This window comes from Nerophis ophidion, linkage group LG09, assembly GCF_033978795.1.
Source record: "Nerophis ophidion isolate RoL-2023_Sa linkage group LG09, RoL_Noph_v1.0, whole genome shotgun sequence".
NCBI classification, from domain to species: Eukaryota; Metazoa; Chordata; class Actinopteri; order Syngnathiformes; family Syngnathidae; genus Nerophis; species Nerophis ophidion.
Genome location: NC_084619.1, coordinates 9,271,807 through 9,286,806, shown reverse-complemented (window position 1 = coordinate 9,286,806; position 15,000 = coordinate 9,271,807). Strand labels below are relative to the sequence as shown.

Below are 15,000 nucleotides of genomic sequence, written 5' to 3'. Positions count from 1 at the left end.
AAACAAGCTATTAGTGCACTTTCGTGCATGATGTCACTAAGATGACATATCAAAACAACACTAAATTAAAGTGCACTTTTTGTACAGAACGCCACTACAACAGTTAAAAACAAGGAAAGTTCACTTTTGTGCATGATGTCACACAAGATATTTCGATAAGTGTCACATAAAATTAAGCTGCATAATAGGAAATCAAATAGTGTTCATCCTTCGCTATGTGGTAGGTTACTGCAAACATTATCTTCTTTTGTTGTGGACTATTTTTTTCATACGGTGTCGATCTGGAAATGTTTGCCTCGGCATATTGATGGTGTGGACGTGTGGCACCGAACAGATATGTTGACATGCGGAGTAGGCACTCTTCATTCTCTAGCACATGGGTGTCAAACTCTGGCCCGCTTTGTAATTTAATTTGGCCCTTGAGGCGATATCAATTTAGCATTAGAGCTGGCCCGCCGGTGTTATACAGCGTCGGTGCCGCTGTAACACCGCATTCACCGCTAATACTCATACTTGACAACCCTCCTAATTTTCCCCGGTAGACTCCTGAAGTCCAGCGCCCCTCCTGAAAATCTCCCGGGGCAACCATTCTTCCGAATTTCTACCGATTTCCACCTGGACAACTATATTGGGGGCGTGCATTTAAGGCACTGCCTTTAGCGTCCGCTTTTCCTCCATACTAACAGCGTGTGACATAGTATTTGTGGCTTTTACACACAGACACACACACACAAACACACACGCACAAGTGAATGCAAGGCATACTTGGTCAACAGTCATACAGGTCACACTGAGGGTGGCCGTATAAACAACTTTAGCACTGTTACAAATATGCGCCACACTGTGAACCTACACCAAACAAGAATGACAAACAAATTTCGGGTGAACATCCGCACCGTAACACAACAGAACAAATAAATACCCAGAACCCCTTGCAGCACAAACTCTTCCGGGAAACTTCCAGCAAACTGACCAATAATTAATGTTTTATGCATGCATTTTCTCTTGCTACTTCAAGGCTTGAATGTTTGGTTCATTCATTATTGTTATTTTATTTTCAAATGTATTATTAGCCTGTGGAAAAAATGTGACATTTACCTCAGAAGATTGCAAATAGAAAAAAAGGCATAATATGTTTATTTAAATTTTATTTGATATACCATTGATATTTTTTAAATTATTATTATTATTATTTGAAACTGGATTTTGCATGTCACTAAAGTTATATAAGCCTTGCTTGTTCAATATTTAATGCAAAACTTGTTTGGGTCCCCATTAAAAGGTTATTTTGTTCAACCTTGGCCCACGGCTTTGTTCCGTTTAAAATTTTGGCCCACTCTGTATTTGAGTTTGACACCCCTGCTCTAGCAGGTGACTTTTCAAATGATGCTACATATTAGCAGTAATGCTACTTTTTGTAGCAACGCTTTTGCCCCACACTTGACAAATTACGGCTGTCTGTTCGACATATTCCCACTTGAAGCCAAACCACCGGCAGACGATGGACAACCGGCTGTTTTTCTTGGGAATTAATTCTCCCTTCATTTACCAGATCCGCACCTTCTTTCTCTCGATTTACCACTCGCACGGCTCCGCTAGCATCACTGCTAACGTTACCCATGCTGCTACCTCTCTGCTCCGCGAGGGCGTATACGTATGTGACGTATGTAAGAAAGTGCCCTTGCTGTCTGTGAGAAGGAGAGACAGGGAAGAGTGAAGAAGAGCTTATAGTGTAATGCCCGCAGCTAAAAGCAACTGCGTGAGAACGTATTTAATTGTTTACCTAAGTTTGAAGCAAAGATTGTAATACTTTAATGCCGGCTTTGGCAAGACATGTTTTAAAGCAGCGCTCTCCATGTCGCGTTTTACTTTTTATTAACCAGTATTGTGATTTTTTTAAGTCGAAATACCTCCATATTGCGCTTTACTCTTTATTAACCAGTAGAATTGCCTTTTTTTTTTTAGGCCATTTTCCTCTCATCTCTGTTTCTGCTTGTATGCGTTCTGTGTGTGCACTGACACACTCAACATGCGCTTTGACTCATGCATCAATGTCACCGTCACACGACAGCAAGCGGTTGAAAAAAAAAAAAAAAAGTATCTGTATTTTTCAAAGGTAATGCAGTATCTTTTTTAATTAATTAGTTCGGGTATACCGTACAAACCTACACTAGGGATGTCCGATTATTGGCTTTTTTGCCAATACCCGATATTGTCCAACTCTTAGAGGCCTACTGAAAGCCACTACTACCGACCACGCAGTCTGATAGTTTATATATCAATGATGAAATATCAACATTGCAACACATGCCAATACGGCCGGTTTAGTTTACTAAATTACAATTTTAAATCTCGCGCCAAACTATCCTGCTGAAACGTTGCGGTATGATGGCATAATTCCACAGTATTCTGGACTTCTGTGTTGCTGAATCTTTTGAAATTTGTTCAATGAATAATGGAGACATCAAAGAAGAAAGCTGTAGGTGGGAAGCGGTGTATTGCGGCCGCCTTGAGCAACACAAACACAGCTGGTGTTTCATTGTTTACATTCCCGAAAGATGACGGTGAAGCTTTACTATGGAACAGAGCGGTCAAGCGAACCTTGTTGGATTGGACCACACACACAAAGTACAGTGTATTATGCAGCGATCATTTCGAAAGATCGTGTTTCGAAGAGGGTCCCTTGCGAAGGGCAGAGATGAGCTTCGCCACCACCCGTCGACTGGTGCTGAAGAAAGGTGCGGGGCCGACCTTCAGGTTGTACAGTACGACCATATAATCTCACTAAAACATTAGTAACACAATAAGCAGATAAGGATTTTCCAGAATTATCCTAGTAGAAGTGAAGTGAATTATATTTATATAGCGCTTTTTCTCTAGTGACTCAAAGCGCTTTACATAGTGAAACCCAATATCTAAGTTACATTCAAACCAGTGTGGGTGGCACTGGGAGCAGGTGGGTAAAGTGTCTTGCCCAAGGACACAACGGCAGTGACTAGAATGGCGGAAGCCGGAATCGAACCTGCAACCTTCAAGTTGCTGGCACGGCCACTCTACCAACCGAGCTAAATCGCTCTAATTCTAATAATAGTAAATTTGTCTAACAACATCTGAATCGCTCCCACTGCATAGTCTTTTTTTTTTCTAGTCCTTCACTCTCACTTTCCTCATCCACAATTGTTTCATCCTCGCTCAAATTAATGGGGAAACTGTCGCTTTCTCTGTCCGAATAGCTTTCGCTGCTGGTGGCCATGATTGTAAACAATGTTCAGATGTGAGGAGCTCCTCAACCCGTGACGTCACGCGCACATCGTCTGCTACTTCCGGTACAGGCAAGGCTTTTTTATTAGCGACCAAAAGTTGCGAACTTTATCGTCGATGTTCTCTACCAAATCCTTTCAGCAAAAATATGGCAATATCGCGAAATGATCAAGTATGACACATAGAATGGACCTGCTATCCCCATTTAAATAAGAAAATCTCATTTCAGTAGGCCTTTAAATACCGAAACCGATATATACAGTTGTGGAATTGACATATGAGTATATCTAATTTTGTTGTGATGCCCCGCTGGATGCATTAAACAATGTTTTCCAAAATAAAGAAACTCAATTCTGGTAAAAAAAAAAACCAACATGGCACTGCCATATTTATTATTGAAGTCACAAAGTGCTTTATTGACATGCTCTCCCTGTGAGAGCATGAGGTGGTTGAGGTGGGCAGGGTTTATGTGGTGTGAAGGTGGTAAGGGGTAGCGGGGGTGTATATTGTAGCATCCCGGATGAGTTAGTGCTGCAAGGGGTTCTGGGTATTTGTTCTGTTGTGTTACTGTGTGGATGTTCTCCCGAAATGTGTTTGTCATTCTTGTTTGGTGTGGGTTCACAGTGTGGCGCATATTTGTGACAGTGTTAAAGTTGTTTATACGGCCACCCTCAGTGTGACCTGTATGGCTGTTGACCAAGTATGCATTGCATTTACTTGTGTGTGTGAAAAGCCGCAGATATTATGTGATTGGACCGGCACACAAAGGCAGTGCCTCTAAGGTTTATTGGCACTCTCTGTGTACACAGCAACGTTTTCAAAAAAGTCAAAAATGTAACTTTTTGAAACCGATAATTTCCGATATTACATTTTAAAGCATTTATCGGCCGATAATATCGGACTGACGATATTATTGACATCTCTACCCTACACCAAACTGCAACAGAATGAATCCAACGCCGGCCAAGTGTGTTAAAATAGTATCCAAACGGCGAAAAATTATCCATGGAAATATTACTTCATAGTTTTTTGTAGTACATACTATTGTATTGTTTTCATGCAATATGTATTATCTGATAGTTTGCTTTTCATTCTAAAAGGCATTTTAACATGTTAAAATTGTGATGTTTTGATGGGGCCAACCACCAATTAAATGATTAGTGTTTTAGTTAAAGGGGAACATTATCACCAGACCTATGTAAGCGTCAATATATACCTTGATGTTGCAGAAAAAAGACCATATATTTTTTTAACCGATTTCCGAACTCTAAATGGGTGAATTTTGGCGAATTAAACGCCTTTCTGTGTATCGCTCTTTTTGCGACGACGTCAGAACGTGACGTCTCCGAGGTAACACACCCGCCATTTTCACTTTCAACACATTACAAACACCGGGTCTCAGCTCTGTTATTTTCCGTTTTTTCCACGATTTTTTGGAACCTTGGAGACATCATGCCTCGTCGGTGTGTTGTCGGAGGGTGTAACAACACTAACAGGGAGGGATTCAAGTTGCACCACTGGCCCGAAGATGCGAAAGTGTCTGCCGCCAGACCCCCATTTAATGTGCCAAAATGTCTCCACATTTTACCGGCGATGACAGACATGGCACAGAGATGTATGGATAACCTGCAGATGCATTTGCAACGATAAATTCAACGAAATCACAAAGGTTAGTTTTGTTGATGTTGACTTATGGGCTAATCAGACATATTTGGTCGCGGCGTGACTGCCAGCTAATCGATGCTAACATGCTACGCTAATCGACGCTAACATGCTATTTACCGGCGGTGCTAAAGCAGACATGGCACAGAGCTGTATGGATAACCTGCAGATGCATTTGCAACTATAAAGTCAACGAAATCACAAAGGTGAGTTTTGTTGATGTTGACTGCCACGTAAACGATGCTAACATGCTATGCTAATCGATGCTAACATGCTATATACCGGTGGTGCTAAAGCAGACATGGCACAGAGATGTGTGGATAACCTGCAGATGCATTTGCAACTATATTACGTTTCTTTCCACCCACATTTAATGCGAAAAAAACACTTACCAATTGTCGGATTTAAGTTGCTCCAGTGTCACAAGATGGGAAAGTCCTGATCGTTTGGTCCGCACATTTTATCGGCAATGCTAACGCAGCTATTCGGCCATGCTATGGCTATGAATAGCGTCAATAGCTATTCGCTCATTAGCTTGAGTTTCTTCTTCAATACTTTCATACTACAACCATCCGTTTCAATACATGCGTAATCTGTTAAATGGATTAATTCGCTGAAATCCGAGTCTGAATCCGAGCTAATGTTGCTATATCTTGCTGTGCTATTCGCCATTGTTTGTTTACATTGGCAGCACTGTCTGACGTCACAGGGAAATGGATAGTCGCATCGCAAGTAGCGAAAATCAAAGCACTTTAAAGCTTTTTTTAGGGATATTCGGGGACCAGTAAAATTTTGAAAAAAAAATCAAAAAATTCAACAAGCCACTGGGAACTGTTTTTTATAGTTTTTAACCCTTTTGAAATTGTGATAATGTTCCGCTTTAAGAGCTCCGTCACAGAACCAATTAGGCTCGTAATATGAGGTACTAATTTGCTGTAGTTTTGTTTTGGCGTAAAAAATGCATTTCAGCATAAACAATTAGTAATTAGCTTCTACATATAGAAACGCATTTTGTAAACGTTAAATATATTTATTGTATACTGTATACGTTTGGTCTATTGCAGGGGTGTCAAACTCAAATACAGAGTGGGCCAAAATTTAAAAATGAACAAAGCCGCGGGCCAAGGTTGAACAAATGAACCTTTTAATAGGGACCCAAACAAGTTTTGCATTGAATATTAAACAAGCAAGGCTTATATAGCTTTATAGTCACATACAAAATCGAGTTTCAAATTATAATAATGACTAAAAAAATATCAAAGGCATATCAAATAAAATGCAAATAAAAATTAGGGGAGCGGGGTTTGGTGGTATATTGTAGCGTCCCGGAAAAGTTAGCACTGCAAGGAGTTCTGGGTATTTCTTCTGTTGAGTTTATGTTGTGCTACGGTGCTGATGTTCTCCCGAAATGTGTTTGTCATTCTTGTTTGGTGTGGCTTCACAGTGCGGCGCATATTTGTAAAAGTGTTAAAGTTGTTTATACGGCCACCCTCAGTGTGACCCTTATGGCTGTTGATCAAGTATGCCTTGCATTCACTTGTGTGTGTTAAAGCAGCATATATTATGTGACTGGACCGGCACGATAATGCGGACGTGACGACCGGTCAACGCTTAATAATTTGTCCCGCGGCCCGGGGGGGGGTGCTTTTTTTTTTTTTTTTTTTTTCTTCCTTCTTTGTCATGAAAAAGGGACGTTTCTGTCATGAAAAGGGGAGGTTTTTTTTTTTGTTGGTGCACTAATTGTAAGTTTATATTGTGTTTTTTATGTTGATTTAATAAAAAAAATATATATATTTTTTTTTAATAAAAAATTATTCTGCGGCCCGGTACCAATCGGGCCACGGCCCGGTACCGGGTTGGGGACCACTGCTGTAGAGGACGCTAAAGGCAGTGCCTTCAAAGCACGCCCCCAATATTGTTGCCCGCGTGGAAATCGGGAGAAATTCGGAAGAATGGTTGCCCCGGGAGATTTTCTGGGGCGGGGCAGTGAACTTTGGGAGTCTCCCGGGAAAATCGTGAGGGTTGGCAAGTACGAGTATCAGCGGTGAATGCAGTGTTACAGAGGCATAGCCGCTGTATAACACCGGCGGGCTAGTGCTAATCTTAATTTGATATTACCTCAAGGGCCAAATGAAATTACACGGCGGGCCAAATTTGGCCCGCGGGCCAGAGTTTGACACCCATGGTCTATCGGAAGTATTCTAGATCACAATCCAAGCAATCCTAATTCCAGATTCACCGCTGAGTGTGTACCCGCTAACATGACGAAATCCGTCTGTTACATCTTATTCTGACTGTGCTGTAATTCATTTGGGTTCCCTCGGGGTTTGTGGATTGGCAGGAAGCCTGGTGGTGTTGACGTGTCAGGGGAAAAGAAGTCAGTGAAAGTGTTTGCACAAGAAAAGCAGCCTTTGGATGCCGCCGAGGATTCAATGCGGCGTACGTCTGACTGAGGGAATCAAAAGGAATTGCATTGAAATGTTTGCCCGTGACATCATTTCAAATGGCCTTGACTTCATCAAGTGAGTCACTATTCTTACACATAAAGATGAGTTGTGTTTCTTAAAAAAATGTTGCATACCCCTCAGCATGTTTAGTTGTATAATGACGTTTCAAATTGTATACCTTGTGCACCGCAACTTTCTCTGTGCAAATAAGACACGTCGGGGTGCTGATGTGCTCAACAAAGAACTAAAACGGCCTTCTTTCATCTCCGTAATATCGCTAAAATTCGCTCCATTCTGTCCACTAAAGACGCTGAGATCATTATCCATGCGTTTGTTACGTCTCGCCTCGATTACTGTAACGTATTATTTTCGGGTCTCCCCATGTCTAGCATTAAAAGATTACAGTTGGTACAAAATGCGGCTGCTAGACTTTTGACAAGAACAAGAAAGTTTGATCACATTACACCTGTACTGGCTCACCTGCACTGGCTTCCTGTGCACTTAAGATGTGACTTTAAGGTTTTCTACTTACGTATAAAATACTACACGGTCTAGCTCCATCCTATCTTGCCGATTGTATTGTACCATATGTCCCGGCAAGAAATCTGCGTTCAAAGGACTCCGGCTTATTAGTGATTCCCAAAGCCCAAAAAAAGTCTGCGGGCTATAGAGCGTTTTCCGTTCGGGCTCCAGTACTCTGGAATGCCCTCCCGGTAACAGTTCGAGATGCTACCTCAGTAGAAGCATTTAAGTCTCACCTTAAAACTCATTTGTATACTCTAGCCTTTAAATAGACTCCCTTTTTAGACCAGTTGATCTGCCGTTTCTTTTCTTTTTCTTCTATGTCCCACTCTCCCTTGTGGAGGGGGTCCGGTCCGATCCAGTGGCCATGTACTGCTTGCCTGTGTATCGGCTGGGGACATCTCTGCGCTGCTGATCCGCCTCCGCTTGGGATGGTTTCCTGCTGGCTCCGCTGTGAACGGGGCTCTCACTGCTGTGTTGGATCCGCTTTGGACTGGACTCTCGCTACTGTGTTGGATCCATTGTGGATTGAACTTTCACAGTATCATGTTAGACCCGCTCGACATCCATTGCTTTCCTCCTCTCTAAGGTTCTCATAGTCATTATTGTCACCGATGTCCCACTGGGTGTGAGTTTTCCTTGCCCTTATGTGGGCCTACCGAGGATGTCGTGGTGGTTTGTGCGGCCCTTTGAGACACTAGTGATTTAGGGCTATATAAGTAAACATTGATTGATTGATTGATTGCATCTTCCACTTTTCCTGGAATTGTCTTTGGGCTTCACGGTGGCAGAGGGGTTAGTGCGTCTGCCTCACAATACGAAGGTCTTTCAGTCCTGGGTTCAATTCCAGGCTGAAGATCTTTCTGTGTGGAGTTTGCATGTTCTCCCCGTGAATGCGTGGGTTCCCTCCTGGTACTCCGGCTTCCTCCCACTTCCAAAGACATGCACCTGGGGATAGGTTGATTGGCAACACTAAATTGGCCCTAGTGTGTGAATGTGAGTGTGAATGTTGTCTGTCTATCTGTGTTGGCCCTGCGATGAGGTGGCGACTTGTCCAGGGTGTACCCCGCTTTCCGCCCGATTGTAGCTGAGATAGGCGCCAGCGCCCCCCTTGACCCCGAAAGGGAATAAGCGGTAGAAAATGGATGGATGGATGGATGTCTTTGCTCATCACTAACCCTTCTCTTAACTGCAGGGTTTGAAAAAGACATGTTTGGGCTTGTGGAATATATTTGTATTTAGCCGAAGCACAGAGAATAATGTTATTTCCGCAATGTGTGTCGTTCCGCTTTTCCCTCCCTACAGCAACACGGCGGTCGGCGGATAACAGACGGGAAAGTACCTGGATAGCGAGCACAAAAAAGTGACAGCTCCAAATTTCTTCCCCCCCCACAAAAACCTTCCCCCCCGGAAGAAATTTGACGTGACATCCCCTCCAATGCCCGAAGGACCCCAATGAGGGCGTGACAATACCAAGTTATATGACTCTTGAGGGTTACAGCTGCAAAATTAGCAAAGCAAAAATAGCTTGAAAGGTTAGCATGCTGGAAGGCTAATATTTTTTCCTCACCGTTATTTTTCACCTATGACAATCAGCCAATTATTATGCTTTTAAAACAGGCAACTGTGTGGTCTGCTTTAAGGTCCTTCTACCCTCATTGGGGTCCTTCAAACAGTTTCTTCCGGGGGGGAAGATTTTTGTTGGGGGGTAAGAAATTTGGCGTGACAGCGTCATATAGAAATATATGTAGTGTTCATTCTGTGAGGCAATGCAAATTAAACAATAAAAAAAAAAAACACTCGACGTCCATTGCTGCCGGTTTCCCCCTAGAGGAGGGGGGCGGGGGGGTCACCCACATCTGCGGTCCTCTCTAGGGTTTCTTGTCTCATTGAAATCCCACTGGGTTGTGAGTTTTTCCTTGCCCTATGTGGGATCTGAACCGAGGATGTCGTTGTGGCTTGTGCAGCCCTTTGAGACACTAGTGATTTAGGGCCATCCATCCATTTTATACCGCTTATTCCCTTTTGGGGTCACGGGGGGCCACATAAATAAAAATTGATTGACTAAGTACCGTATTTTTCGGACTATAAGTCGCAGTTTTTTTCATAGTTTGGTGCGACTTATACTCAGGAGCGACTTATGTGTGAAATTATTAACATGTATCCATCCATTTCCTACCGCTTATTCCATTTGGGGTCGCCGGGGGTGCTGGTGCCTATCTCAGCTACAATCGGGCGGAAGGCAAGGTACACCCTGGACAAGTCGCCACCTCATTACAGGGCCAACACAGATAGACAGACAACATTCACACACATTCACACACTAAGGCCAATTTAGTGCGAAATTATTAACACATTACTGTAAAATATCAAATAATATTATTTAGCTCATTCACGTAAGAGACTAGACGTATAAGCGATTAGGAGTGACGGATTGTTTGGTAAACGTATAACATGTTCTATATGTTATAGTTATTTGAATGACTCTTACCATAATATGTTATGTTAACATACCAGGCACCTTCTCAGTTGGTTATTTATGCCTCATATAACGTACACTTATTCAGCCTGTTGTTCACTATTCTTATTTTATTTTAAATTGCCATTCAAATGTCTATTCTTGTTGTTGGATTTATTCAAATAAATTTCTCCAAAAAATGCGATTTATATATTTTTTCTACCTTCTTTGTTATGCATTTTCGGCAGGTGCGACTTATACTCCAGAGCGACTTATACTCTGAAAAATACGGTACATGTGTTACTGAATGGGTCGTTATTTTTTTTAATTGAATTAATTGTTGATTTAAATTAACTTTAACTTCAACCAATCTTTCCATAACTGGTGGAATTATGTTGCTACCAGACAGACAAACAAGTCCAGGCCAAAACATAACCTCTTTGGCGCAGGTAAGAAAGTTTGCCTTCTAAAAAGTGAAGCGCGGCACTTTCGTTTCAAGTTTTTTCAAGGCGACACAGAGCCAGCTACAGGAAATCATCAAAAAAAAGTTAAAAGCGGGAAATACGAGTAAAGTAAAAAGCTACGTGATACATCCTCAATCCGTTCGTCCATTTTTCAAACCGTCACTCTGCTGTGTGAAGCTAATCAGTTTGTCAGCTATTTACATGTATAAATAAACATTGATTGATTGACCAAATTGATTCCCGAGTGTGGCCACCGCCGCTGCTCAATGCTCCCCTCACCTCACAGTGGGTGGAACGAGGGGATTGGTCGAATTCAGAGAGTAAAGTCACCACACCTAGTGTGTGTACTTTAACTTTTTAATTGGCCCGCGGGCCGTGAGTTTGAGAACCTTAATCTAAATCAAAGGTCCCCAAACTACGGCCTGCAAGATGTCCCAAGTTAAAATATTTGAATTTTAAATTTATTTTAGTATATTTATTATTTTAAGTCTGTCCTCTCTTATTAATTTCCTACCGCTTGTTACTCCCGTCGTCTCTTAGCCGCTCAGGCAAACCATATCGTTTAAAAATGCATTTTCCCATTGATAATGTGACATCATTGCGCTCAGAATATATATATATATATATATATGTATGTATGTATGTATATGTATATATATATGTATGTATGTATGTATGTATGTATATGTATATATGTATGTATGTATGTATATGTATATATATATGTATGTATGTATATGTATATATATATATATATATATATATATATATATATATATATATATATATATATATGTATATGTATGTATGTATATATATGTCTCCTCTCTGAGCTGCCACCTTGGGGCGGCATAGCTCAGTTGGTAGAGTGGCCGTGTCAGCAACTTGAAGGTTGCAGGTTCGATTCCCGCTTGTGCCATCCTAGTCACTGCCGTTGTGTCCTTGGGCAAGACACTTTACCCACCTGCTCCCAGTGCCACCCACACTGGTTTAAATGTAACTTAGATATTGGGTGTCACTATGTAAAGCGCTTTGAGTCACTTGAGAAAAGCGCTATATAAATATAATTCACTTCACTTCACTTCACCTTACCGTGGTAGAGGAGTTTGCGTGTCCCAATGATCCTAGGAGCTATGTTGTCTGGGGGCTTTATGCTTTATATATATATATATATATATATATATATATATATATATGTATATATATATATATATATATATATATATATATATATATATATATATATATATATATATATATATATATTATATATATATGTGTATATGTATATATACACATATATATATATATATTATATATATATATGTGTATATGTATATATACACATATATATATATATATGTATATATATATGTATATGTATATATATATATATATATATATATATGTATATATATATATATATGTGTATATACATATATATATATATATACATATATACATATACATATATATGTGTATATACATATATATACATATATATACATATACATATATACATATACATATATATATAATAAAAGAGAGAGAGAGAGAGAGAGAGAGAGAGAGAGAGAGAGTCAAGGTTACTGTGGTTTATCCGTTATACATTGCTCAATAGCGGGGTAGAGCGGAATATAAATTAGGTCAGGAAAAAACACAGTGGCTATTTCATCATTACAAGCCTGTTTCGCAGGTTTCCCTGCTCTTCAGGGGATGTTATTATATATTTTATTATAAAATCCCCCGTTTCGCAGGTTTTCCTGCTCTTCAGAAGATTTTATTATATATTTTCTACCGCTTATCCCTTTCGGGGTCGAGGGGGGTGCTGGAGCCCACGTTATTATCAAATCCCCTGAAGAGCAGGGAAACCTGTGAAAATGGTTTGTGGGGATGAAATAGCCTCTGTGTTATTTCCTGACCTGATATATATTTTCCAGACCTGAATTATATTTTTTAACCCAATGCGGCCTTCGTGTCAAAAAGTTTGCGGACCCCTGGTCTAAATCCAGCATCATATTCAGATTTGATCCATTTAAACATGTTACAAATCCAGCGTAATATTCCTCACACCGTGGTGTGCACACAAAGCAGGAAGAGATCCAACTATGTTGTCACTGGATCCAGTTACAAGTCTTTTCCCCTCAACCCCTGCAGCCTCCTCACGCCGTCCGTCTCTTTTCACCAGAGAAACGTTCCATTAAAAAGCGTACGGACGCGAGCAGCCACGCTTACGGCATAAAAACGGCAATATGTCGGAGACGAAATGCAGCGTGCGATTTGTGTTGGAACGCCGCTGACATCTGTTGCAATGTAGCATGCAGACGGACCAGGGGTTGGGGGGGTTGGGGGGGATCACAGCCATAGCCGCACCTCGCCCTGGGGAGCCCCTAAAGCACAGCACGCGTCTCGCATCTGCAGGAATTCTATACAGAAGTTTTCAAAAAGGCAGAGGCAGTGTTCCATTGGATCAGATGTTCCCTTTTTCTACAAAGCGGCCATTGTTGCTGCCAGGGACCTGACAGGCTGACTCCGGCGTGGCTGTAATTGACACTTGAGGCGGCGAGGATGACACGGTATCAAATGGACACAATGTGGTGTTCCTTATGTGTCGTTCTTTGGAAGACTTGTCACACCTTCAGCGTCTTATATTCATCGGACCAGTGTTTTTCAACCACTGTGCCGCATCACACTAGTGTGCCGTGGGAGATTATCTAATTTCACCTATTTGGGTTAAAAATATTTTTTAGCAAACCAGTTATTATAGGCGCCTGCATTGGCTTCACGGTGGCAGAGGGGTTAGTGCGTCTGCCTCACAATACGAAGTTCCTGCAGTCCTGGGTTCAAATCCAGGCTCGGGATCTTTCTGTGTGGAGTTTGCATGTTCTCCCCGTGAATGCGTGGGTTCCCTCCGGGTACTCGGGCTTCCTCCCACTTCCAAAAACATGCACCTGGGGATAGGTTGATTGGCAACACTAAATTTGCCCTGGTGTGTGAATGTGAGTGTGAATGTTGTCTGTCTATCTGTGTTGGCCCTGCGATGAGGTGGCGACTTGTCCAGGGTGTACCCCGCTTTCCGCCCGATTGTAGCTGAGATAAGCGCCAGCGCCCCCCGCGACCCCAAAAGGGAATAAGCGGTAGAAAATGGATGGATGGAAGTTAAAACTCTCCAATGCAAGGCGAAAGGCATTCTGTCAACAACACCCAGAAACGCCGCCGGCTTCACTGGGCCCGAGCTCATCCAAGATAGACTTAAGAAAACTGTAAAAGTGTTCTGTGGTCCGACGAGTCCACATTTCAAATTGTTTTTGGAAACTGTGGACGCCTTGTCCTCCGGAACGAAGAGGAAAAAAAAAAAAAACATCCGGATCGTTCTTGGGTTTTGTACATCAATTAAGTTAATAAATATTAATTAAATTTAGGTGCTTCACGGTGGCAGAGGGGTTAGTGCGTCTGCCTCACAATACGAAGGTCCTGCAGTCCTGGGTTCAAATCCAGGCTCGGGATCTTTCTGTGTGGAGTTTGCATGTTCTCCCCGTGACTGCGTGGGTTCCCTCTGGGTACTCCGGCTTCCTCCCACTTCCAAAGACATGCACCTGGGGATAGGTTGATTGGCAACACTAAATTGGCCCTAGTGTGTGAATGTGAGTGTGAATGTTGTCTGTCTATCTGTGTTGGCCCTGCGATGAGGTGGCGACTTGTCCAGGGTGTACCCCGCTTTCTGCCCGATTGTAGCTGAGATAGGCGGCAGCGCCCCCCGCGACCCTAAAAGGGAATAAGCGGTAGAAAATGGATGGATGGAAGTTAAAACTCTCCTATGCAAGGCGAAAGGCATTCTGTCAACAACACCCAGAAACGCCGCCGGCTTCATTGGGCCCGAGCTGATCCAAGATGGACTGATGGAAAGTGTAAAAGTGTTCTGTGGTCCGCTGAGTCCACATTTCAAATTGTTTTTGGAAACTGTGGACGCCTTGTCCTCCGGAACGAAGAGGAAAAAAACATCCGGATCGTTCTTGGGTTGGTTTTGTAGATTAATAATTTAATAAATATTAATTAAATTTAATAAATTAATACAAATGTAATCATATATTAATTTAAGTATTAAAAATTAATAAATAATTAAATGTGCGTTTTTAAACACATTTGTATATGTAAATCCAGATGTATTTAGGTAATGACACCTAAA

At 41.7% G+C, this 15,000-nt stretch overlaps 1 protein-coding gene and 1 long non-coding RNA gene across 2 annotated transcripts in view; both read right to left on the bottom strand.

The window, feature by feature from the left end:
* LOC133558980 (uncharacterized) overlaps nt 1-15,000 on the bottom strand; it is a 153,459-nt gene that overhangs the window by 34,310 nt on the left and 104,149 nt on the right. The gene's annotated exons all lie outside the window — the stretch shown is intronic.
* Nucleotides 1-15,000, bottom strand: part of sfrp5 (secreted frizzled-related protein 5) — a 70,547-nt gene that overhangs the window by 29,497 nt on the left and 26,050 nt on the right.